The sequence below is a fragment of the Mustelus asterias genome, chromosome 12 (genome assembly GCF_964213995.1).
Source record: "Mustelus asterias chromosome 12, sMusAst1.hap1.1, whole genome shotgun sequence".
Lineage (NCBI taxonomy): Eukaryota > Metazoa > Chordata > Chondrichthyes > Carcharhiniformes > Triakidae > Mustelus > Mustelus asterias.
The window spans coordinates 108,334,183-108,359,933 of NC_135812.1; the positions used below are offsets into that span (position 1 = coordinate 108,334,183).

Consider the following 25,751-nt stretch of genomic DNA (forward strand, 5'->3'; position numbering starts at 1 on the left):
CCCTCACTATCACACCACACTGTCACTCCCTCACTATCACACCGCACTGTCACTTCTCACTATCACACCACACCGTCACTCACTCACTATCACACCGCACCGTCACTCCCTCACTATCACACCGCACCGTCACTCCCTCACTATCACACCACACTGTCACTCCTCACTATCACACCACACCGTCACTCACTCACTATCACACCACACTGTCACTCCCTCACTATCACACCGCACTGTCACTCCCTCACTATCACACCGCACCGTCACTCCCTCACTATCACACCGCACTGTCACTCCCTCACTATCACACCGCACTGTCACTCCCTCACTATCACACCGCACCGTCACTCCCTCACTATCACACCGCACTGTCACTCCCTCACTATCACACCGCACTGTCACTCCCTCACTATCACACCACAGTGTCACTCCCTCACTATCACACCACAGAGTCACTTCCTCACTATCACACCGGAGTGTCACTCCCTCACTATCACACCGCACTGTCACTCCCTCACTAGCACACCACAGTGTCACTCCCTCACTATCACACCGCACCGTCACTCCCTCACTATCACACCGCACTGTCACTCCTTCACTATCACACCACAGTGTCACTCCCTCACTATCACACCGCACTGTCACTCCCTCACTATCACACCGCACTGTCACTCCCTCACTATCACACCGCACTGTCACTCCCTCACTATCACACCACAGTGTCACTCCCTCACTAACACACCGCACTGTCACTCCCTCACTCTCACACCGCACTGTCACTCCCTCACTATCACACCGCACTGTCACTCCCTCACTATCACACCACAGTGTCACTCCCTCACTATCACACCACAGTGTCACTCCCTCACTATCACACCACACCGTCACTCACTCACTATCACACCGCACCGTCACTCCCTCACTATCACACCACAGTGTCACTCCCTCACTATCACACCGCACTGTCACTCCCTCACTATCACACTACAGTGTCACTCCCTCACTATCACACCGCACTGTCACTCCCTCACTATCACACCGCACTGTCACTCCCTCACTATCACACCACAGTGTCACTCCCTCACTATCACACCGCACTGTCACTCCCTCACTATCACTCCACAGTGTCACTCCCTCACTGTCACACCGCACTGTCACTCCCTCACTATCACACCACACCGTCACTCCCTCACTATCACACCGCACTGTCACCCCCTCACTATCACACCACACTGTCACTCCCTCACTATCACACCACACTGTCACTCCCTCACTATCACACCACACTGTCACTCCCTCACTATCACACCGCACTGTCACTCCCTCACTATCACACCGCACTGTCACTCCCTCACTATCACACCGCACTGTCACTCCCTCACTATCACACCGCACTGTCACTCCCTCACTATCACACTACAGTGTCACTCCCTCAATATCACACCGCACTGTCACTCCCTCACTATCACACCACACTGTCACTCCCTCACTATCACACCACACTGTCACTCCCTCACTATCACACCACACTGTCACTCCCTCACTATCACACCACACTGTCACTCCCTCACTATCACACCGCACTGTCACTCCCTCACTATCACACCACACCGTCACTCCCTCACTATCACACCACACTGTCACTCCCTCACTATCACACCACACTGTCACTCCCTCACTATCACACCGCACTGTCACTCCCTCACTATCACACCACACCGTCACTCCCTCACTATCACACCACACTGTCACTCCCTCACTATCACACCACACTGTCACTCCCTCACTATCACACCGCACTGTCACTCCCTCAATATCACACTACAGTGTCACTCCCTCACTATCACACCGCACTGTCACTCCCTCACTATCACACCACACCGTCACTCCCTCACTATCACACCGCACTGTCACTCCCTCACTATCACACTACAGTGTCACTCCCTCACTATCACACCACACTGTCACTCCCTCACTATCACACCGCACTGTCACTCCCTCACTATCACACCGCACTGTCACTCCCTCACTATCACACCGCACTGTCACTCCCTCACTATCACACCACACTGTCACTCCCTCACTATCACACCACACCGTCACTCCCTCACTATCACACCGCACTGTCACTCCCTCACTATCACACCACACCGTCACTCCCTCACTATCACACCACACCGTCACTCCCTCACTATCACAACGCACTGTCACTCCCTCACTATCACACCACAGTGTCACTCCCTCACTATCACACCACACCGTCACTCCCTCACTATCACACTACACCGTCACTCCCTCACTATCACACCACACCGTCACTCCCTCACTATCACACCACACCGTCACTCCCTCACTATCACACCACACCGTCACTCCCTCACTATCACACCGCACTGTCACTCCCTCACTATCACACCACAGTGTCACTCCCTCACTATCACACCACACCGTCACTCCCTTACTATCACACCGCAGTGTCACTCCCTCACTATCACACCGCACCGTCACTCCCTCACTAACACACCGCACTGTCACTCCCTCACTATCACACCGCACCGTCACTCCCTCACTATCACACCACACCGTCACTCCCTCACTATCACACCACACCGTCACTCCCTCACTATCACACCACACCGTCACTCCCTCACTATCACACCGCACTGTCACTCCCTCACTATCACACCGCACTGTCACTCCCTCACTATCACACCACACTGTCACTCCCTCACTATCACACCACACCGTCACTCCCTCACTATCACACCGCACTGTCACTCCCTCACTATCACACCACAGAGTCACTCCCTCACTATCACACCGCAGTGTCACTCCCTCACTATCACACCACAGAGTCACTCCCTCACTATCACACCGCACTGTCACTCCCTCACTATCACACCACACTGTCACTCCCTCACTATCACACCGCACCGTCACTCCCTCACTATCACACCACACCGTCACTCCCTCACTATCACACCGCACTGTCACTCCCTCACTATCACACCACAGAGTCACTCCCTCACTATCACACCGCACTGTCACTCCCTCACTATCACACCGCACTGTCACTCCCTCACTATCACACCACACCGTCACTCCCTCACTATCACACCGCACTGTCACTCCCTCACTATCACACCACAGTGTCACTCCCTCACTATCACACCACACCGTCACTCCCTCACTATCACACCGCACTGTCACTCCCTCACTATCACACCGCACCGTCACTCCCTCACTATCACACCGCACTGTCACTCCCTCACTATCACACCGCACTGTCACTCACTCACTATCACACCACACCGTCACTCCCTCACTATCACACCGCACTGTCACTCCCTCACTATCACACCACAGTGTCACTCCCTCACTATCACACCGCAGTGTCACTCCCTCACTATCACACCGCACTGTCACTCCCTCACTATCACACCGCAATTTCACTCCCTCACTATCACACCGCACTGTCACTCCCTCACTATCACACCACAGTGTCACTCCCTCACTATCACACCACACTGTAACTCCCTCACTATCACACCGCACTGTCACTCCCTCACTATCACACCGCACTGTCACTCCCTCACTATCACACCGCACTGTCACTCCCTCACTATCACACCACAGTGTCACTCCCTCACTATCACACCGCACTGTCACTCCCTCACTATCACACCGCACTGTCACTCCCTCACTATCACACCGCAATTTCACTCCCTCACTATCACACCGCACTGTCACTCCCTCACTATCACACCGCACTGTCACTCCCTCACTATCACACCGCACTGTCACTCCCTCACTATCACACCGCACTGTCACTCCCTCACTATCACACCGCACTGTCACTCCCTCACTATCACACCACAGTGTCACTCCCTCACTATCACACCACACCGTCACTCCCTCACTATCACACCGCACTGTCACTCCCTCACTATCACACCGCAATTTCACTCCCTCACTATCACACCACACCGTCACTCCCTCACTATCACACCGCACTGTCACTCCCTCACTATCACACTACAGTGTCACTCCCTCACTATCACACCGCACTGTCACTCCCTCACTATCACACCGCAATTTCACTCCCTCACTATCACACCGCACTGTCACTCCCTCACTATCACACCGCACTGTCACTCCCTCACTATCACACCGCACTGTCACTCCCTCACTATCACACCACACTGTCACTCCTCACTATCACACCGCACTGTCACTCCCTCACTATCACACCGCACTGTCACTCCCTCACTATCACACCGCACTGTCACTCCCTCACTATCACACCGCACTGTCACTCCCTCACTATCACACCGCACTGTCACTCCCTCACTATCACACCGCACTGTCACTCCCTCACTATCACACCGCACTGTCACTCCCTCACTATCACACCGCACTGTCACTCCCTCACTATCACACCGCACCGTCACTCCCTCACTATCACACCGCACTGTCACTCCCTCACTATCACACCGCACCGTCACTCCCTCACTATCACACCGCACTGTCACTCCCTCACTATCACACCGCAGAGTCACTCCCTCACTATCACACCGCACTGTCACTCCCTCACTATCACACCGCACTGTCACTCCCTCACTATCACACCGCACTGTCACTCCCCCACTATCACACCGCACCGTCACTCCCTCACTATCACACCGCACTGTCACTCCCTCACTATCACACCACACCGTCACTCCCTCACTATCACACCGCACTGTCACTCCCTCACTATCACACCGCACTGTCACTCCCTCACTATCACACCGCACTGTCACTCCCTCACTATCACACCGCACTGTCACTCCCTCACTATCACACCACACTGTCACTCCCTCACTATCACACCACAGTGTCACTCCCTCACTATCACACCGCACTGTCACTCCCTCACTATCACACCGCACTGTCACTCCCTCACTATCACACCACACTGTCACTCCCTCACTATCACACCACAGTGTCACTCCCTCACTATCACACCACACTGTCACTCCCTCACTATCACACCGCACTGTCACTCCCTCACTATCACACCGCACTGTCACTCCCTCACTATCACACCGCACTGTCACTCCCTCACTATCACACCGCACTGTCACTCCCTCACTATCACACCACACTGTCACTCCCTCACTATCACACCGCACTGTCACTCCCTCACTATCACACCACAGTGTCACTCCTTCACTATCACACCGCACTGTCACTCCCTCACTATCACACCGCAATTTCACTCCCTCACTATCACACCGCACTGTCACTCCCTCACTATCACACCGCACTGTCACTCCCTCACTATCACACCACAGTGTCACTCCTTCACTATCACACCGCACTGTCACTCCCTCACTATCACACCGCACTGTCACTCCCTCACTATCACACCGCACTGTCACTCCCTCACTATCACACCGCACTGTCACTCCTCACTATCACACCGCACTGTCACTCCCTCACTATCACACCGCACTGTCACTCCCTCACTATCACACCGCACTGTCACTCCCTCACTATCACACCGCACTGTCACTCCCTCACTATCACACCACACTGTCACTCCCTCACTATCACACCGCAATTTCACTCCCTCACTATCACACCGCACTGTCACTCCCTCACTATCACACCGCACTGTCACTCCCTCACTATCACACCGCACTGTCACTCCCTCACTATCACACCGCACTGTCACTCCCTCACTATCACACCGCACTGTCACTCCCTCACTATCACACCGCACTGTCACTCCCTCACTATCACACCGCACTGTCACTCCTCACTATCACACCGCACTGTCACTCCCTCACTATCACACCGCACTGTCACTCCCTCACTATCACACCGCACTGTCACTCCCTCACTATCACACCGCACTGTCACTCCCTCACTATCACACTGCACTGTCACTCCCTCACTATCACACCGCACTGTCACTCCCTCACTATCACACCGCACTGTCACTCCCTCACTATCACACCGCACTGTCACTCCCTCACTATCACACCGCAGCGTCACTCCCTCACTATCACACCGCAATTTCACTCCCTCACTATCACACCGCACTGTCACTCCCTCACTATCACACCGCAATTTCACTCCCTCACTATCACACCGCACTGTCACTCCTCACTATCACACCGCACTGTCACTCCCTCACTATCACACCACAGAGTCACTCCCTCACTATCACACCGCACTGTCACTCCCTCACTATCACACCGCACTGTCACTCCCTCACTATCACACCGCACCGTCACTCCCTCACTATCACACCGCACCGTCACTCCCTCACTATCACACCGCAATTTCACTCCCTCACTATCACACCGCACTGTCACTCCCTCACTATCACACCGCACTGTCACTCCCTCACTATCACACCGCACTGTCACTCCCTCACTATCACACCACACCGTCACTCCCTCACTATCACACCGCACCGTCACTCCCTCACTATCACACCGCACTGTCACTCCCTCACTATCACACCACAGTGTCACTCCCTCACTATCACACCGCACCGTCACTCCCTCACTATCACACCACACCGTCACTCACTCACTATCACACCGCACCGTCACTCCCTCACTATCACACCGCACCGTCACTCCCTCACTATCACACCACAGTGTCACTCCCTCACTATCACACTGCACTGTCACTCCCTCACTATCACACTACAGTGTCACTCCCTCACTATCACACTGCACTGTCACTCCCTCACTATCACACTACAGTGTCACTCCCTCACTATCACACCGCACTGTCACTCCCTCACTATCACACCGCACTGTCACTCCCTCACTATCACACCGCACTGTCACTCCCTCACTATCACACCGCACTGTCACTCCCTCACTATCACACCGCAATTTCACTCCCTCACTATCACACCGCACTGTCACTCCCTCACTATCACACCGCACTGTCACTCCCTCACTATCACACCGCACTGTCACTCCCTCACTATCACACCGCACTGTCACTCCCTCACTATCACACCGCACTGTCACTCCCTCACTATCACACCGCACTGTCACTCCTCACTATCACACCGCACTGTCACTCCCTCACTATCACACCGCACTGTCACTCCCTCACTATCACACCGCACTGTCACTCCCTCACTATCACACCGCACCGTCACTCCCTCACTATCACACCGCAGTGTCACTCCCTCACTATCACACCACAGAGTCACTCCCTCACTATCACACCGCACTGTCACTCCCTCACTATCACACCGCACCGTCACTCCCTCACTATCACACCACACTGTCACTCCCTCACTATCACACCGCACTGTCACTCCCTCACTATCACACCGCACCGTCACTCCCTCACTATCACACCGCACCGTCACTCCCTCACTATCACACCGCACCGTCACTCCCTCACTATCACACCACACTGTCACTCCCTCACTATCACACCGCACTGTCACTCCCTCACTATCACACCGCACTGTCACTCCCTCACTATCACACCGCACTGTCACTCCCTCACTATCACACCACACTGTCACTGCCTCACTATCACACCGCACCGTCACTCCCTCACTATCACACCACACTGTCACTCCCTCACTATCACACCGCACTGTCACTCCCTCACTATCACACCGCACTGTCACTCCCTCACTATCACACCGCACTGTCACTCCCTCACTATCACACCGCACTGTCACTCCCTCACTATCACACCGCACTGTCACTCCCTCACTATCACACCGCACTGTCACTCCCTCACTATCACACCGCACTGTCACTCCCTCACTATCACACCGCACTGTCACTCCCTCACTATCACACCGCAGTGTCACTCCCTCACTATCACACCACACCGTCACTCCCTCACTATCACACCGCAGTGTCACTCCCTCACTATCACACCACACCGTCACTCCCTCACTATCACACCACAGAGTCACTCCCTCACTATCACACCGCACTGTCACTCCCTCACTATCACACCGCACTGTCACTCCCTCACTATCACACCGCACTGTCACTCCCTCACTATCACACCGCACCGTCACTCCCTCACTATCACACCGCAATTTCACTCCCTCACTATCACACCGCACTGTCACTCCCTCACTATCACACCGCACTGTCACTCCCTCACTATCACACCGCACTGTCACTCCCTCACTATCACACCACACCGTCACTCCCTCACTATCACACCGCACCGTCACTCCCTCACTATCACACCGCACCGTCACTCCCTCACTATCACACCGTACTGTCACTCCCTCACTATCACACCACACCGTCACTCCCTCACTATCACACCACACCGTCACTCCCTCACTATCACACCGCACCGTCACTCCCTCACTATCACACCACAGTGTCACTCCCTCACTATCACACTGCACTGTCACTCCCTCACTATCACACTACAGTGTCACTCCCTCACTATCACACTGCACTGTCACTCCCTCACTATCACACTACAGTGTCACTCCCTCACTATCACACTACAGTGTCACTCCCTCACTATCACACCGCACCGTCACTCCCTCACTATCACACCGCACTGTCACTCCCTCACTATCACACCGCACTGTCACTCCCTCACTATCACACCGCACTGTCACTCCCTCACTATCACACCGCACTGTCACTCCCTCACTATCACACCGCACCGTCACTCCCTCACTATCACACCGCACTGTCACTCCCTCACTATCACACCGCACTGTCACTCCCTCACTATCACACCGCACTGTCACTCCCTCACTATCACACCACACCGTCACTCCCTCACTATCACACCGCACCGTCACTCCCTCACTATCACACCGCACTGTCACTCCCTCACTATCACACCACAGTGTCACTCCCTCACTATCACACCGCACCGTCACTCCCTCACTATCACACCACACCGTCACTCACTCACTATCACACCGCACCGTCACTCCCTCACTATCACACCGCACCGTCACTCCCTCACTATCACACCACAGTGTCACTCCCTCACTATCACACTGCACTGTCACTCCCTCACTATCACACTACAGTGTCACTCCCTCACTATCACACTGCACTGTCACTCCCTCACTATCACACTACAGTGTCACTCCCTCACTATCACACCGCACTGTCACTCCCTCACTATCACACCGCACTGTCACTCCCTCACTATCACACCGCACTGTCACTCCCTCACTATCACACCGCACTGTCACTCCCTCACTATCACACCGCAATTTCACTCCCTCACTATCACACCGCACTGTCACTCCCTCACTATCACACCGCACTGTCACTCCCTCACTATCACACCGCACTGTCACTCCCTCACTATCACACCGCACTGTCACTCCCTCACTATCACACCGCACTGTCACTCCCTCACTATCACACCGCACTGTCACTCCTCACTATCACACCGCACTGTCACTCCCTCACTATCACACCGCACTGTCACTCCCTCACTATCACACCGCACTGTCACTCCCTCACTATCACACCGCACCGTCACTCCCTCACTATCACACCGCAGTGTCACTCCCTCACTATCACACCACAGAGTCACTCCCTCACTATCACACCGCACTGTCACTCCCTCACTATCACACCGCACCGTCACTCCCTCACTATCACACCACACTGTCACTCCCTCACTATCACACCGCACTGTCACTCCCTCACTATCACACCGCACCGTCACTCCCTCACTATCACACCGCACCGTCACTCCCTCACTATCACACCGCACCGTCACTCCCTCACTATCACACCACACTGTCACTCCCTCACTATCACACCGCACTGTCACTCCCTCACTATCACACCGCACTGTCACTCCCTCACTATCACACCGCACTGTCACTCCCTCACTATCACACCACACTGTCACTGCCTCACTATCACACCGCACCGTCACTCCCTCACTATCACACCACACTGTCACTCCCTCACTATCACACCGCACTGTCACTCCCTCACTATCACACCGCACTGTCACTCCCTCACTATCACACCGCACTGTCACTCCCTCACTATCACACCGCACTGTCACTCCCTCACTATCACACCGCACTGTCACTCCCTCACTATCACACCGCACTGTCACTCCCTCACTATCACACCGCACTGTCACTCCCTCACTATCACACCGCACTGTCACTCCCTCACTATCACACCGCAGTGTCACTCCCTCACTATCACACCACACCGTCACTCCCTCACTATCACACCGCAGTGTCACTCCCTCACTATCACACCACACCGTCACTCCCTCACTATCACACCACAGAGTCACTCCCTCACTATCACACCGCACTGTCACTCCCTCACTATCACACCGCACTGTCACTCCCTCACTATCACACCGCACTGTCACTCCCTCACTATCACACCGCACCGTCACTCCCTCACTATCACACCGCAATTTCACTCCCTCACTATCACACCGCACTGTCACTCCCTCACTATCACACCGCACTGTCACTCCCTCACTATCACACCGCACTGTCACTCCCTCACTATCACACCACACCGTCACTCCCTCACTATCACACCGCACCGTCACTCCCTCACTATCACACCGCACCGTCACTCCCTCACTATCACACCGTACTGTCACTCCCTCACTATCACACCACACCGTCACTCCCTCACTATCACACCACACCGTCACTCCCTCACTATCACACCGCACCGTCACTCCCTCACTATCACACCACAGTGTCACTCCCTCACTATCACACTGCACTGTCACTCCCTCACTATCACACTACAGTGTCACTCCCTCACTATCACACTGCACTGTCACTCCCTCACTATCACACTACAGTGTCACTCCCTCACTATCACACTACAGTGTCACTCCCTCACTATCACACCGCACCGTCACTCCCTCACTATCACACCGCACTGTCACTCCCTCACTATCACACCGCACTGTCACTCCCTCACTATCACACCGCACTGTCACTCCCTCACTATCACACCGCACTGTCACTCCCTCACTATCACACCGCACCGTCACTCCCTCACTATCACACCGCACTGTCACTCCTCACTATCACACCGCACCGTCACTCACTCACTATCACACCGCACTGTCACTCCCTCACTATCACACCGCACTGTCACTCCCTCACTATCACACCGCACTGTCACTCCCTCACTATCACACCGCACCGTCACTCCCTCACTATCACACCGCACTGTCACTCCCTCACTATCACACCGCACTGTCACTCCCTCACTATCACACCGCACTGTCACTCCCTCACTATCACACCGCACTGTCACTCCCTCACTATCACACCGCACCGTCACTCCCTCACTATCACACCGCACCGTCACTCCCTCACTATCACACCACACCGTCACTCACTCACTATCACACCACAGTGTCACTCCCTCACTATCACACCACAGTGTCACTCCCTCACTATCACACCGCACTGTCACTCCCTCACTATCACACCACAGTGTCACTCCCTCACTATCACACCGCACCGTCACTCCCTCACTATCACACCACACCGTCACTCCCTCACTATCACACCACAGTGTCACTCCCTCACTATCACACCGCACCGTCACTCCCTCACTATCACACCGCACCGTCACTCCCTCACTATCACACCACACCGTCACTCACTCACTATCACACCACAGTGTCACTCCCTCACTATCACACCACAGTGTCACTCCCTCACTATCACACCGCACCGTCACTCCCTCACTATCACACCACACCGTCACTCACTCACTATCACACCACAGTGTCACTCCCTCACTATCACACCACAGTGTCACTCCCTCACTATCACACTGCACTGTCACTCCCTCACTATCACACCGCACTGTCACTCCCTCACTATCACACCGCACCGTCACTCCCTCACTATCACACCACACCGTCACTCACTCACTATCACACCACAGTGTCACTCCCTCACTATCACACCACAGTGTCACTCCCTCACTATCACACTGCACTGTCACTCCCTCACTATCACACCGCACCGTCACTCCCTCACTATCACACCACACCGTCACTCACTCACTATCACACCACAGTGTCACTCCCTCACTATCACACCACAGTGTCACTCCCTCACTATCACACCGCACCGTCACTCCCTCACTATCACACCACACCGTCACTCACTCACTATCACACCACAGTGTCACTCCCTCACTATCACACCACAGTGTCACTCCCTCACTATCACACTGCACTGTCACTCCCTCACTATCACACCGCACTGTCACTCCCTCACTATCACACCGCACTGTCACTCCCTCACTATCACACCGCACTGTCACTCCCTCACTATCACACCACAGTGTCACTCCCTCACTATCACACCGCACTGTCACTCCCTCACTATCACACCACACTGTCACTCCCTCACTATCACACCCCGGGAGGAAACCGGTGCTCCAGGAGGAAACCCACGCAGACATGGGGAGAACGTGCAGACTCTACACAGTCAGCCAAGCCAGGAATTGAACCCGGGCTCCTGGCGCTGTGAAGCAGCAGTGCCAACCAGTGTGCCATCATACCACCATGTTTTCATGGGTAATATGGGTTAAACATCTTGCCCTCACTCCCATGTTCAAAATCACAGAACATGTTTAATATACTGTTTCCAAGTGTGTTGAAACACTTAGTGCATTGAAATAAAATGAAGCTGATTTTATAGTCTTGCTTCTGGCACTTAAATATTGCTCTGATATGAGATGATTTTCTCTTTGTACAACACTGTTGATGTTGATCACCTTCATGCACTATGGCCTGATCATAGTTGCTGCTGGAGAGGATGATGGAAAAATGTCGTGGCATGGATTACCAGAACATCTGAGCAGTTTGCTGTTACATCCAGGACTTGAAGGCATACTGTGCACACATTAACACAGCAAAACCTAATTAGAAGGCAGCAAGCTGTTTGTCCCATATTTAAGAGTGGTGAAAGCACATTGCAACTTCTCAGATTCATTTTGTAGCTCTATAATTACTTGTAATAAGTCCAGCTTTCAGAATGTGATCCCAGAATAATAATTAACAATGCACTGGTTCCATGTTACCATGTGCTTGTCATAAGCCAAGCTTCATAAATAGCGATCCATGTAAAACTTGGCAAACATTCTATTGTGCTTTAAGCCTTAAAGCGGTGGTTAGCAATTTCCTCACACTGAGTGGGGGACTCCCTGAAGCTACTGATACACTCCCCTGTCCTACGCCCACAAATATTGACACACTCCTCTACCCCACCCCTGATTGTAATGGGATCCTGCAAGTCCCTTTGAGTGCTGGTTCCAATAGGCAAAATGGCAGCATTCTCAGCCTATGTGGCAGTAAGTTGAAATTTCACAATCTCAATTTGAGCTTCCACTGCTGCACTGAGTTGTTAAATGGCTTTTGACAGTGGAAGCTGAGACATTGGCCCACAGTTTGCTGCATCATAGTTGAGTCCTCAAATGTTCTCATGGAGTTGGCCGCCACCTCCACTCTCTGAGCTCTGTATCAAGCCCGCTGTGCCAAGCTAGGGCTGGATTCTTCCCTGCTCCCTGACAGTGACAGCAGGCTTTGTGGAAGGTGTGCCAATGCACCAAGCATTTGCATGTGGCAGCCGCGGCTCAGCTGGTAACATTCTCACCCCTGAGTCAGAAGGTTATGTGTTTACAACCAGTCTAGGACCAGAGCACAAAGTCAAGGCTGATGCTGCCTTGCAGTGCTGAGAGAGTGCTGCACTGCTGCGGTGCCACCTTTCAGACTGAGGCTCTGACTGCTCTGTTCTATGGGGTATAAAATATTCCATGGTTCTGTTTTGAAGAAGAGCGGGGGAGTTATACCCAGGGAGTTATACCCAGGGAGTTATACCCAGGGAGTTATACCCAGGGTCCTCAATTTGCTCCTCAGGTGGGTTTCCTCCGGGTGCTCCGGTTTCCTCCCACAGTCCAAAGATGTGCGGGTTAGGTGCATCGGCCATGCTAAAATTGTCCCTTAGTGTCCTGGGATATGTAGGTTAGAGGGATTAGCGAGTAAATATGTAGGGATATGGGGGTAGGGTCTGGGTGGGATTGTGGTCGGTGCAGACTCGATGGGCCGAATGGCCTCCTTCTGCATTGTAGGGTTTCTATGATTTCTATGATTAAAATCACAAAAATACAGATTATGTGGTCATTATCACATTGCTGTTTGTGAGATCTTGTATTCCTTATATCATACCCATAACCACACTTCAAAAGTACTTCATTGGCTGTAACACACTTGAGATGTCCGGTGCTTGTGAAGGATGCTATATAAATGTAAGCATTTCTGCCTATCAGCCTTTACGCACTATCTCATTTGAGTTCTCTGCAGCAGAACTCGTCAACTCATTCTCCAGGGAGCTGGCACCTAAGCTGCCCTCTCCCTCCAAACCTTGCCGTAGCCCAGTCATGCCCCATGGCTCATCACATGCAGATCCTGGGGCGGATTCTCCGACCTCACCTGCAGCTGGGATTCTCCGGTCTCGCTGCAGTGAACGGAGACTTGGCTGAGCGCCAAATTCTCCATTCTGGCTTGCAGCGACGGCAGGGGTTGCAGGTTCCAGCCCCCTGTCTCCCCAAGTTAACCTGTGAAGATTTCAGAGTCGGTGGCTGTGATTGTGAAATCGAGCGACGGCTTTTCTTCTTCAGCAGTGCCCTCGAAGATTCCATCTCGCACATCACTCGCTGGCCAGGCAGCAGCTCCGGGATATCGGAAAACATAATGGCAGGACAGTAGGAGAGTATAGAATTGAATAATAGAACAGTTACAGTAGGATGTCCTTCGATCCACCAAGTGCTTGTCAACTCTCTGCAGGAGTAACTCAGCCTGTTAAGGATACGGGCTGGGGTTAAGCAGTTCAGGCATGCATTTAAGTGGTGTTAACCTCACATGAGCTTGGGTAACCCGGTGGTACTTTTAGGCCTGAATTTTACTGCACAATCATTGTATTAGCCAGAGCACCAGGTCTGTCTGCTGCTTCCATTACTTTAAATGGGCGAGGAGTCATCACATTTTTAAATTCCAACACTCCATTGCCACGGCCACCCAAAGCTTACAAGTTCTGTAACCTTTCATCAAAACTGGAAAAAGTTACGGATGTAACAGGCAGGACGTAAGTGAAGAGGCAGGGAAAGGCAGGAGGGGAGGAAAAAGCAAAGAACAAAGAACAGTACAGCACAGGAACAGGCCTTTCAGCCCTCCAAGCCTGCACCAATCACGTTGTCCTATCGAGACCAACCGCTTCTATCCCTCTATTCCCTGTCTGTTCATGTGCCTATCCAGATCAGTCTTAAATGTCGCTAACGTAACTGCCTCAACCACCTCACTTGGCAGCGCATTCCAGGCCCCCACCACCCTCTGTGTAAAAAACTTCCCCCACACATCTCCACTGAACCTTTCCCCCCTTACCTTGAACTTGTGCCCCCTTGTAATTGTCATTTCTGCCCTGGGAAAAAGTTTCCAACTGTTAACCCTATCTATACCCCACATAATTTTATGATCTCTATCGGGTCGCCCCTCAGCCTCCGTCTTTCCAGGGAGAACAATCCCAGTTTATTCAATCTCTCCTCCATACCAGGCAACATCCTGGTAAATCTTTTCTGTTCTCCCTCCAAAGCCTCCACATCCTTCTGGTAGTGCGGCGACCAGAATTGGACACAGTGTTCCAAATGTGGCCTAACTAACGTTTTATACAACTGTAACATAATTTGCCAACTTTTATACTCGATGCCCCAGCCGATGAAGGCAAGCATGTCATATGCTTTCTTCACCAGCTTTTCCACCTGTGCTGCTACTTTTCAGGATCTGTGAACCCCTACTCCCAGATCTCTCTGTGTGTCAATGCTCCTGATGGTTCTGCCATTTAAAGCAGAGGGGAAGGTGTGTGAAAAGATGGAAGGTAAAGGTGATGGAACAAGTAAAGGAACGATCTAGAGGAGGATTGATGGTAATAATAAATTGCCAATAGCTGCAGCCCAAAAAATATTGGTGCAGTGATCATGATCTGAAATGATTGAGCATTGAGTCCAGAAGGATGTAAACATGACAAACATATTTATTATTGGCCCAGTGTCACTGCACATTATTCTGTTTGTGCATTCAGACTCCTGGGTAGAATCAGCAGATGTTTTGTGTAAACTCCACTGCATTAATCTGAATGGGGACCGCAATTTGAGCGTGTGTTTTTCAAGATGTTCATCTGCAAGAACTTTGAATTAAATGTACTTGACATTTCCCTCCAAAACATTTAGGATAATGTGTCAGTTTATCAGAGAGCAGTCCTGTGATGATGTAGACTGCAACAGCCAAATACAAAGGACACTGAGCGTGGAATTCATGGAAAATCATTCACAGATATATTTTGATATTTTTAATGGCATTGTTAGAATTCAGCCTTTCTCTGTCAACTCTCTTGACAGTAAATGTCACAATCACTGCAAGACACATTCCGTCGAATACTCACATCTCACAGGGATGGCACAGTGGCGCAGTGGTTAGCCCTGCTGCCTCACAGCGCCAGGGACCCGGGTTCAGTTCCAGCCTCGGGTCACTGTCTGTCTGGAGTTTGCAATTTCTCCCTGTGTCTGTTTCTCTTGTGAACTGTGAAAAGTGTGCCAATAGTACTCAACTCAACACCCAAGGATGTGCTTTAATCGCACTATTATATCCCAGAAGTGACCTGGGCTGCCAATGACATGCTCCCATCTGCAAGAACTCTTACCATCTAATCTTCAATCCCCACTTACCTGAGCACAGACGAGGAACTGAGTGGACCAAGATGTGTTTGTAAATTTAATCAGCATTATGTGGCCATGCTCGGTGCCATTCTGACTCTTGGCCACTCAATTCCCAGTTAACTTCTTGATAAATATACAATAATGAAATCACTGTCACAATGGTATTTGTTTAAACATTGTCACTCATGGGGGCACAGAACTCCCACCCCTCAGCAGAAAATGAGCCAAAAACAAATAATGACCCTGCCTCGTACTGGAAAAGTTAACATTTTAAGTATTAGGGAGTGTTTTCAAGTCTCTAATCCAATCTGAAGGCTCAGTTAGTTATAATCCAGCCCCCCTGAGCTTTGCTATTTCAGTTTGATATCATTCAGTCTCTTGATTGGATTATCGCTCAGTAATTACTCTTCGTTAACCATTTTAATTGTGGGATTGTAACAGAGAAAAGGCTAAAGTGCAAGTGAGCCCATTAGTTGTAAAATAAGTGGCATCTGCTGTATATCCCACACAAGTCGCCTCTTGACAGCTGCTGCATACAACCGACACGCATGTTTATTCTGGACCTTAATAAATCACAAGAGCAACATTAGAGCTGGTACCTTTTTAACACCTTTTCTCCTACCTGTAGGAATGTACAGCAGTATTTACAGAGCTTCAATCAAATTAATGTTCCAAAGTGGTGGCTGTTTTATGTTCCCAGTAGAAGTGGAAAGGGTCGAGAGCTTCAGGATTTTAGGTATCCAGATCATCAACAATCTGTCCTGGTCCCCCCATGCCGACACTATAGTTAAGAAAGCCCACCAACGCTGCTACTTTCTCAGAAGACTAAGGAAATTTGGCATGTCAACTATGACTCTCACCAACTTTTACAGATGCACCATAGAAAGCATTCTTTCTGGTTGTATCACAGCTTGGTATGGGCTCCTGCTCTGCCCAAGACCGCAAAGAACTACAAAAGGTCGTGAATATAGCCCAATCCATCACGCAAACCAGCCTCCCATCCATTGACTCTGTCTACACTTCCCGCTGCCTCAGAAAAGCAGCCAGCATAATTAAGGACCCCACGCACCCCTGACATTCTCTCTTCCACCTTCTTCCTTCGGGAAAAAGATACAAAAGTCTGAGGTCACGTACCAACCGACTCAAGAACAGCTTCTTCCCTGCTGCTATCAAACTTTTGAATGGACTTCCCTTGCATTAAGTTGATCTTTCTCTACACCCTAGCTATGACTGTAACACTACATTCTGCACTCTCTCGTTTTCTTCTCTATGAACGGTATGTTTTGCCTGTATAGCACGCAAGAAACAATACTTTTCACTGTATGTTAATACATGTGACAATAATAAATCAAATCAAATCAAATCAAAGAATGTTCTGTATCTAGGAAGTATTGCTTACATAAGAGGAAGGTAACTTAATTGTCAGGTCATTAATTTCTCCTGTCCAGTTGATGCCGCTGTGATATTTAGAGCTGGAAATTCTTCTCTGTAGCTTCAGAATGGGATCACAGTGCTTCAGGTTGCTTCCAGCATGTCCCCCACATGGTCCACCGTGCTGTCAGCGTGGTAGTGCTGTATGTGCACAGGAAGCTTCCCAGTTGATCAGATCATAACAACTGATTTGATGTCTGTTTATGAAACGCAAACCATATATTTCTCGTCCAAATCATTTATATTAATGATTTGGATGAGAATATAGGGGGCATGGTTAGTAAGTTTGCAGATGACACCAAGATTGGTGGCATAGTGGACAGTGAAGAAGGTTATCTCGGATTGCAATGGAATCTTGATCAATTGGGCCAGTGGGCTGACGAATAGCAGATTGAGTTTAATTTAGATAAATGCGAGGTGATGTATTTTGGTAGATTGAACTAGGGCAGGATTTACTCAGTTAATAGTAGGGCATTGAGTAGAGTTACAAAGCAAAGAGATCTAGAGGTACATGTTCATAGCTCCTTGAAAGTGGAGTCACAGGTGGACAGAGTGGTGAAGAAGGCATTCAGCATGCTTGGTATCATTGGTCAGAACATTGAATACAGGAGTTGGGACGTCTTGTTGAAGTTGTACAAGACATTGGTAAGGCGCACTTGGAATACCGTGTACAGTTCTGGTAACTCTATTATAGAAAGGATATTATTAAACTAGAAAGAGTTGAGAAAAGATTTACTAGGATGCTACCGGGACTTGATGGTTTGAGTTATAAGGAGAGGCTGGATAGACTGGTACTTTTTTCTCTGGAGCGTAGAAGGGTGAGGGGTGATCTTATAGAGGTCTATAAAATAATGAGGGGCATAGATCAGCTAGATAGTCAACATCTTTTTCCAAAGGTAGGGGAGTCTAAAACTAGAGGGCATAGGTTTAAGGTGAGAGGGGAGAGATACAAAAGTGTCCAGAGGGGCAATTTTTCCACACAGAGGGTGGTGAGTGTCTGGAACAAGGGGTAGTAGTAGAGGCGGGTACAATTTTGTCTTTTAAAAACCAGTTCCATGGGTAGGATTGGTATAGAGGGATGTGGGCCAAATGCAGGCAATTGGGACTAGATTAGGGGTTTAAAAAAAAGGGCGGCATGGACAAGTTGGGCCGAAGGGCCTGTTTCCATGTAAACATCTATGACTGTATACGGGTCCACTGAATACAAACACTGCCCACTCACAATAGAACACGCATTCAGCTGCCAGAGGAAACCCGCATTCGTGCATAAAGGGTCAACCATCTAATTTGGAGGGAAGGTAATTTAGACCAAATATTGTTGAGTGCTATGGAGTGTTTTTGAAGGCATTGGGGTGAATTGCTGGGTTTGACAGAGTGTGTTGCTGCATCCTCCAGCTAAGACAGAGGATTTGGTGACTTGTTCACACAAAGTCTGTGATATAGGCCTGCAAGATGAGAGAGAGATGGAGCAGGTGCTGCAGGAAGGGGGATCTTTACCAGGAGGCAGGAGGGATGTATCTTCAGCACCTTTGCTCCAGAGGGGTTGCCCATGAGTGCCAACTCAGACTCTGGTTTCCTGAGAACCATCCGCAACATCATCACTCCATTATGCCAACATTGCATTCACTTGCAATGTCCCATCACAGCGTGCTGTTAGCCAGTATATTACAATAAAAGACACCAGCAAAAACCTTGCCTTTACATCTTTATTAATATCCAATCATACAAGCAACAATTATCTATTCAGCTTCACTCACAACCTGTCGACCTCCTTCATGAAGGCCTCCTGTGATGTATCCATGACCCTATGAGCCTTTCTTCTCTTTTCTCTGCTCCACTAACTCTTGCAGCCAGTGTCAGTATAGGCAGGCAGCAGCGGCAACTCCCTTCCATCAGTGCAGCTTCCCTTTTAGAGAGGCAGGCAAAATGCACTGTGTGTTGTCAGCACATGTAGCTGGGATTCTGAGCACTCGGCTAACCAGTAGCAGAGGCCCCACACAGCCCATTGCTACAATCACTTAAACAAGGCAGCAGCATGAAGTTTGTGTGCTGACTGCCTCGACAGACCTGGGCAAATCACAAATCCAAAAAGAAGCTTGAATGAGTTTTCAGTCTGAGATCATTTCTAATCTGTTGTGTGGTTGATGTATGTATTTGAAGAAAAAGGTTCTTGTCATTCAAACAAAAAACGTGCATGTCAGGAAAGAGTTAATCTAATATGAGGAGCTGTGGACAGGTCGATCAGGCCATGTGAACAACTAAAGTAGTTCAGAACTCAGAATGAAGGGAGGGGCTGTATTGTGGGGTAAAATCAAGATGACTGGTACTGTCTTAACTTTAAACAACGAGGCAGATATCTCTGTATAAAGACGTAACATTTATTCAAAGAAAAACAAGCAGCTGCAAGGAGATTACCAAAAAGGTTAAGTAGCCCTGAGATAGAGCGACAGAATCTGTCCAATGAATCTAATGATACAGTCAAAAACGGATCAATTATAGATTTTTCTTATCAATCGTTCCCACCTTACATGAGCTTAAAATCAATTACATTTAGTATAGACACAGCAATAATAATCCCTGACATTCACCTCAGCCAATTGCATTCTACCATCCAGCATAATGATATCTCATTCATCCATTAAATCCGGACGCTAACTCCCATCTTGGCTAAAGTCACTCCCTGTTGCCTGGTTACCTTGAACACTTACTACAGGGGTCAAAATGGATGTTCCCACCGGATCATTGCCAAACTGGATAGACACGTGATCCCATGTCCGGGCACGTTTCCATCCTGAGTCTGGACAGTGAATATACCTATTCTTACATGTTGTAACATGTGTTCCCGCATAAGCGACTTTCTGATGTGAATGTTGCTAACTACAGGGTTCCCAGGACTTCGGTTCTGAACTATTCGCCTTTACCATCATACCTTGCGGTAACCTGTTTTCGGCTGAAGCGAACAATGATTCATACAATACTTAAAATACATTAAAATATCAGCATATATGTTTTAAATCATAATTAATTCTCTTACTTCATATGTGTGAACCATTGTCTCGTTAGCTTATTAACTTGTTCCAAGAATCATTTAACTCTTTGCTGGTAATCCTGTCAGTGTCTTAATGTTTTCTGTCTAAAAACCTTATTAACTGGTTAGAAATCTCCCACATCAGGCTGGGGTAAGAATCCACTATAGAACTACATACCAGGGATTACACATCATGAATTGTGTGATGATTGCAGTGATCCAGGGAGCTTTGCAAAATAAACATCTAAATCGGAATCCTGGCTGGTGTGTGGCCTGAGGTGTATTTGGATGCAGACAATCCACAACCCTTTTATGGTTGATCCTTTGAAAGTGTCTCCCTTCCCCTGGCTCATTACAATTATCCAGTAGTGTGAACAAGTGATGCCTTTACTCTGCTTATTAGAGACAGACTGGCAAAGAGACAGCTGGCTTAGCTACACACATTTCATAGTCGTCAATCCAAGCTGGAGGTCTGGCACTGTTTGTTTCTCAGCCGATATATCGATGGACAAGGGCTGGGTGGTGAGGAAAATGGCTTTGGTTTCATATTAACCAATTACTGACTTGTGTAAATGCTCCTCACGCTATAAGGAGCAATGATTCTCATCATGTTTCAGACAGAATTGGTGTTTGGATTGAAATGCAATCACGTATTAAAGCTACTACCTGGGCATGCTGTAGTCATGTGACCTCTGCCATGAGGCACCGGCTGGAGGCAGCCATGTTATGTTCAGTTCTAATAAAGACAGGTGCCGAAACCCTCCGTCCTGGTTCGCGGCTGGGATTCTCCGGTGTTGCTGACAGGGGATGGAGTTTTGGCTGGAATGCCAAAGTCTCCGTTCTCACTGGCAGGAGGGCGACTGTGGATGAGAATCTTGCCCATAGTACAAGAAACATTGTACTTTTTGAGTTTATAACAATTGGTATTCTAGAAGTTTCCAATATAATCTTCTCTCTCTTCACACTACCTTTCCTCCTCCCATACACTAAATATTGACCTAATTCCTAACCACCATTACTGACCCTCTGGGGCTGACTGCTGGTTTTACTGAGGTACAGAGAGACATGAAAGGACTTCATTGTTTCTTTTCTCTAGCTCTACGGAAAGAATTTCAGTTCTTGCTCCCAATCGTCTCTTTCTCAGTGTGAGTGACATAAATCCAATGAGGAAGTCAGGGCAAATCTCTTCACCCAGAGAGTGGTTAGAATGTAGAACATGGAGTAGTTGAGGCAAGTATTAAAAATGGATTGAAGGGGAAACTGATCATCCCACATGAGGGAGAACGGAATATAATATCAATATGGTGAGATTAATAGGGTGGAAGAAGGCTCATGTGGAGCATAAAAACCAGACTAGATCGTTTGAAAGGTTGGGGGGAGGGAATCGTTTTAAAGGTTGGGGGGAGGGAATCGAAATGAGGGGACTGAGAGCGAGGAGGTTAGCTCGCAAATAGATAAGGAATGTAAACAGGGTAAGAGGGAGGTTAGACGAGTGATGGAGAAGGGAAGTGCTCAGGCTGAAGGTCTGAGATGTGTCTATTTTAATGCCAGGAGTGTAGTGAATAAAGTGGATGAGCTTAGAGCGTGGATTGCTGCTTCGAATTGTGATGTGGTGGCCATTACGGAGACTTGGATGTCTCAGGGACAGGACTGGGTGCTTCAGGTGCCGGGTTTTAGATGTTTCAGGAAGGACAGGGAGGGAGGCAAGAGAGGGGGGGGAGTGGCACTGTTGATCAGGGATAGTGTCACGGCTGTAGAGAAGGTGGACGCCGTGGAGGGATTGACTACGGAGTCTCTGTGGGTGGAGGTTAGGAACAGGAAGGGGTCGGTAACGTTGCTGGGTGTTTTCTATAGGCCGCCCAATAGTAACAGAGATGTTGAGGAGCAGATGGGGAAACAGATCCTGGAGAGATGTAGGAATAACAGAGTTGTCGTGATGGGAGATTTTAATTTCCCAAACATAGATTGGAATATCCCTAGGGCTAGGGGTTTGGATGGAGAGGAGTTTGTTAGGTGTGTCCAGGAGAGTTTCCTGACACAGTATGTGGATAAGCCTACTAGAGGAGAGGCTGTACTTGATCTGGTGCTGGCTAATGAACCTGGACAGGTGGAGGATCTCTCGGTGGGTGAGCATCTCAGGGATAGCGATCATAATTCTATCTCCTTCACGATAGCATTGGAAAGAGATAGGATCAGGCAGGCTAGGAAAGTGTTTCTCTGGAGTAAAGGGAAATACAGTGTCATCAGGGAGGAAATTAGACGGGTAAATTGGAAGGAGGCATTCTTGGGGAAAAGTACCGAAGGAAAGTGGAGGATTTTCAAGGAATGTTTGTCTGGAGCTCTGCATGACAACGTTCCGATGAGACAGGGGGGTGTTGGTAGGGTACGGGAACCGTGGTGCATGAAGGTTGTGATGAACCTGGTGAATAAGAAAAGAGAGGCGTACAGAAGGTTCAGAGAGCTAGGAGGTGTTAAGGATTTAGAAGAGTATACGGGATGTAGGAAGGAGCTTAAGAAGGAAATTAGGAGAGCGAGAAGGGGTCATGAGAAGGCCTTGGCGGGTAAGATTAAGGAGAATCCCAAGGCTTTCTACAAATATGTCAAGAGTAAAAGGATGAGATGTGAAGGCATAGGACCCTTAAAAGGTGAAGGGGGAAAAGTTTGTGCGGAACCGTTAGAAATGGCGGAGGTGCTTAATGAATACTTTACCTCGGTATTCACGGTGGAAAGGGATCTGGGTGGTTGTACTGCTGGTTTGCGGTGGACAGAAAGGATCGAGCATGTAGACATAAAGAAAGAGGATGTGTTGGAACTATTGAATGGCATCAAGGTTGGTAAGTCGCCGGGACCGGATGGGATGTACCCCAGGTTACTGTGGGAGGCGAGCGAGGAGATTGCGGAGCCTTTGGCGATGATCTTTGCATCGTCGATGGAGACGGGAGAGGTTCCGGAGGATTGGAGGATTGCAGATGTGGTCCCTATATTCAAGAAAGGGAACAGGGACAGCCCGGGAAATTACCGACCGGTGAGTCTAACCTCAGTGGTTGGTAAGTTGATGGAGAGGATCCTGAGAGACAGGATTTATGATCATCTAGAGAAGTTTAGTATGATCAAAAGTAGTCAGCACGGCTTTGTCAAGGGCAGGTCGTGCCTTACGAGCCTGGTTGAGTTCTTTGAAAATGTGACCAAACACATTGACGAAGGAAGAGCGGTGGATGTGGTCTATATGGACTTCAGCAAGGCGTTCGATAAGGTGCCCCATGCAAGACTTCTTGAGAAAGTGAGAGGGCATGGGATCCAAGGGGCTGTTGCCTTGTGGATCCAGAACTGGCTTGCCTGCAGAAGGCAGAGAGTGGCTGTGGAGGGGTCTTTCTCTGCATGGAGGTCAGTGACCAGTGGAGTGCCCCAGGGATCTGTTCTGGGACCCTTGCTGTTTGTCATTTTCATAAATGACCTGGATGAGGAAGTGGAGGGATGGGTTGGTAAGTTTGCTGACGACACCAAGGTAGGTGGTGTTGTGGATAGTTTGGAGGGATGTCAGAAGTTGCAGCGAGACATAGATAGAATGCAAGACTGGACGGAGAAGTGGCAGATGGACTTCAACCCGGATAAGTGTGTGGTGATCCATTTTGGCAGATCCAATGGGATGAAGCAGCAGTATAATATGAAGGGTACCATTCTTAGCAGTGTGGAGGATCAGAAGGACCTTGGGGTCCGGGTCCATAGGACTCTTAAATCGGCCTCGCAGGTGGAGGATGCGGTCAAGAAGGCGTACGGCGTACTGGCCTTCATTAATCGAGGGATTGAGTTTAGGAGTCAGGAGATAATGCTGCAGCTTTATAGGACCCTGGTTAGACCCCACTTGGAGTACTGCGCGCAGTTCTGGTCACCTCATTACAGGAAAGATGTTGAAGCCATTGAAAGGGTGCAGAGGAGATTTACAAGGATGTTGCCTGGATTGGGGGGCATGCCTTATGAGGATAGGTTGAGGGAGCTTGGTCTCTTCTCCCTGGAGAGACGCAGGATGAGAGGTGACCTGATAGAGGTTTACAAGATGTTGAGAGGTCTGGATAGGGTAGACTCTCAGAGGCTATTTCCAAGGGCTGAAATGGTTGCTACGAGAGGACACAGGTTTAAGGTGCTGGGGGGTAGGTACAGAGGAGATGTCAGGGGTAAGTTTTTCACTCAGAGGGTGGTGGGTGAGTGGAATCGGCTGACGTCGGTGGTGGTGGAGGCAAACTCGTTGGGGTCTTTTAAGAGACTTCTGGATGAGTACATGGGATTTAATGGGATTGAGGGCTATAGATAGGCCTAGAGGTGGGGATGTGATCGACGCAACTTGTGGGCCGAAGGGCCTGTTTGTGCTGTGGCTTTCTATGTTCTATGTTTGGGCTGTGTGGTCTATTTTTGTTCTAATGCAATGGATGGTCTTGGAAGATGATCTATTAATGGAAATCATTTTTTCCCTAATTCTGCTTTTCATCAAGCTGCCCAAGTAAACAGGGTGTGAAAGACAG

The 25,751-nt window shown here is 49.9% G+C and overlaps 1 protein-coding gene across 1 annotated transcript in view; it reads left to right on the plus strand.

The window, feature by feature from the left end:
- LOC144502068 (ran GTPase-activating protein 1-like) overlaps positions 1-25,751 on the plus strand; it is a 590,984-nt gene that overhangs the window by 469,550 nt on the left and 95,683 nt on the right. The gene's annotated exons all lie outside the window — the stretch shown is intronic.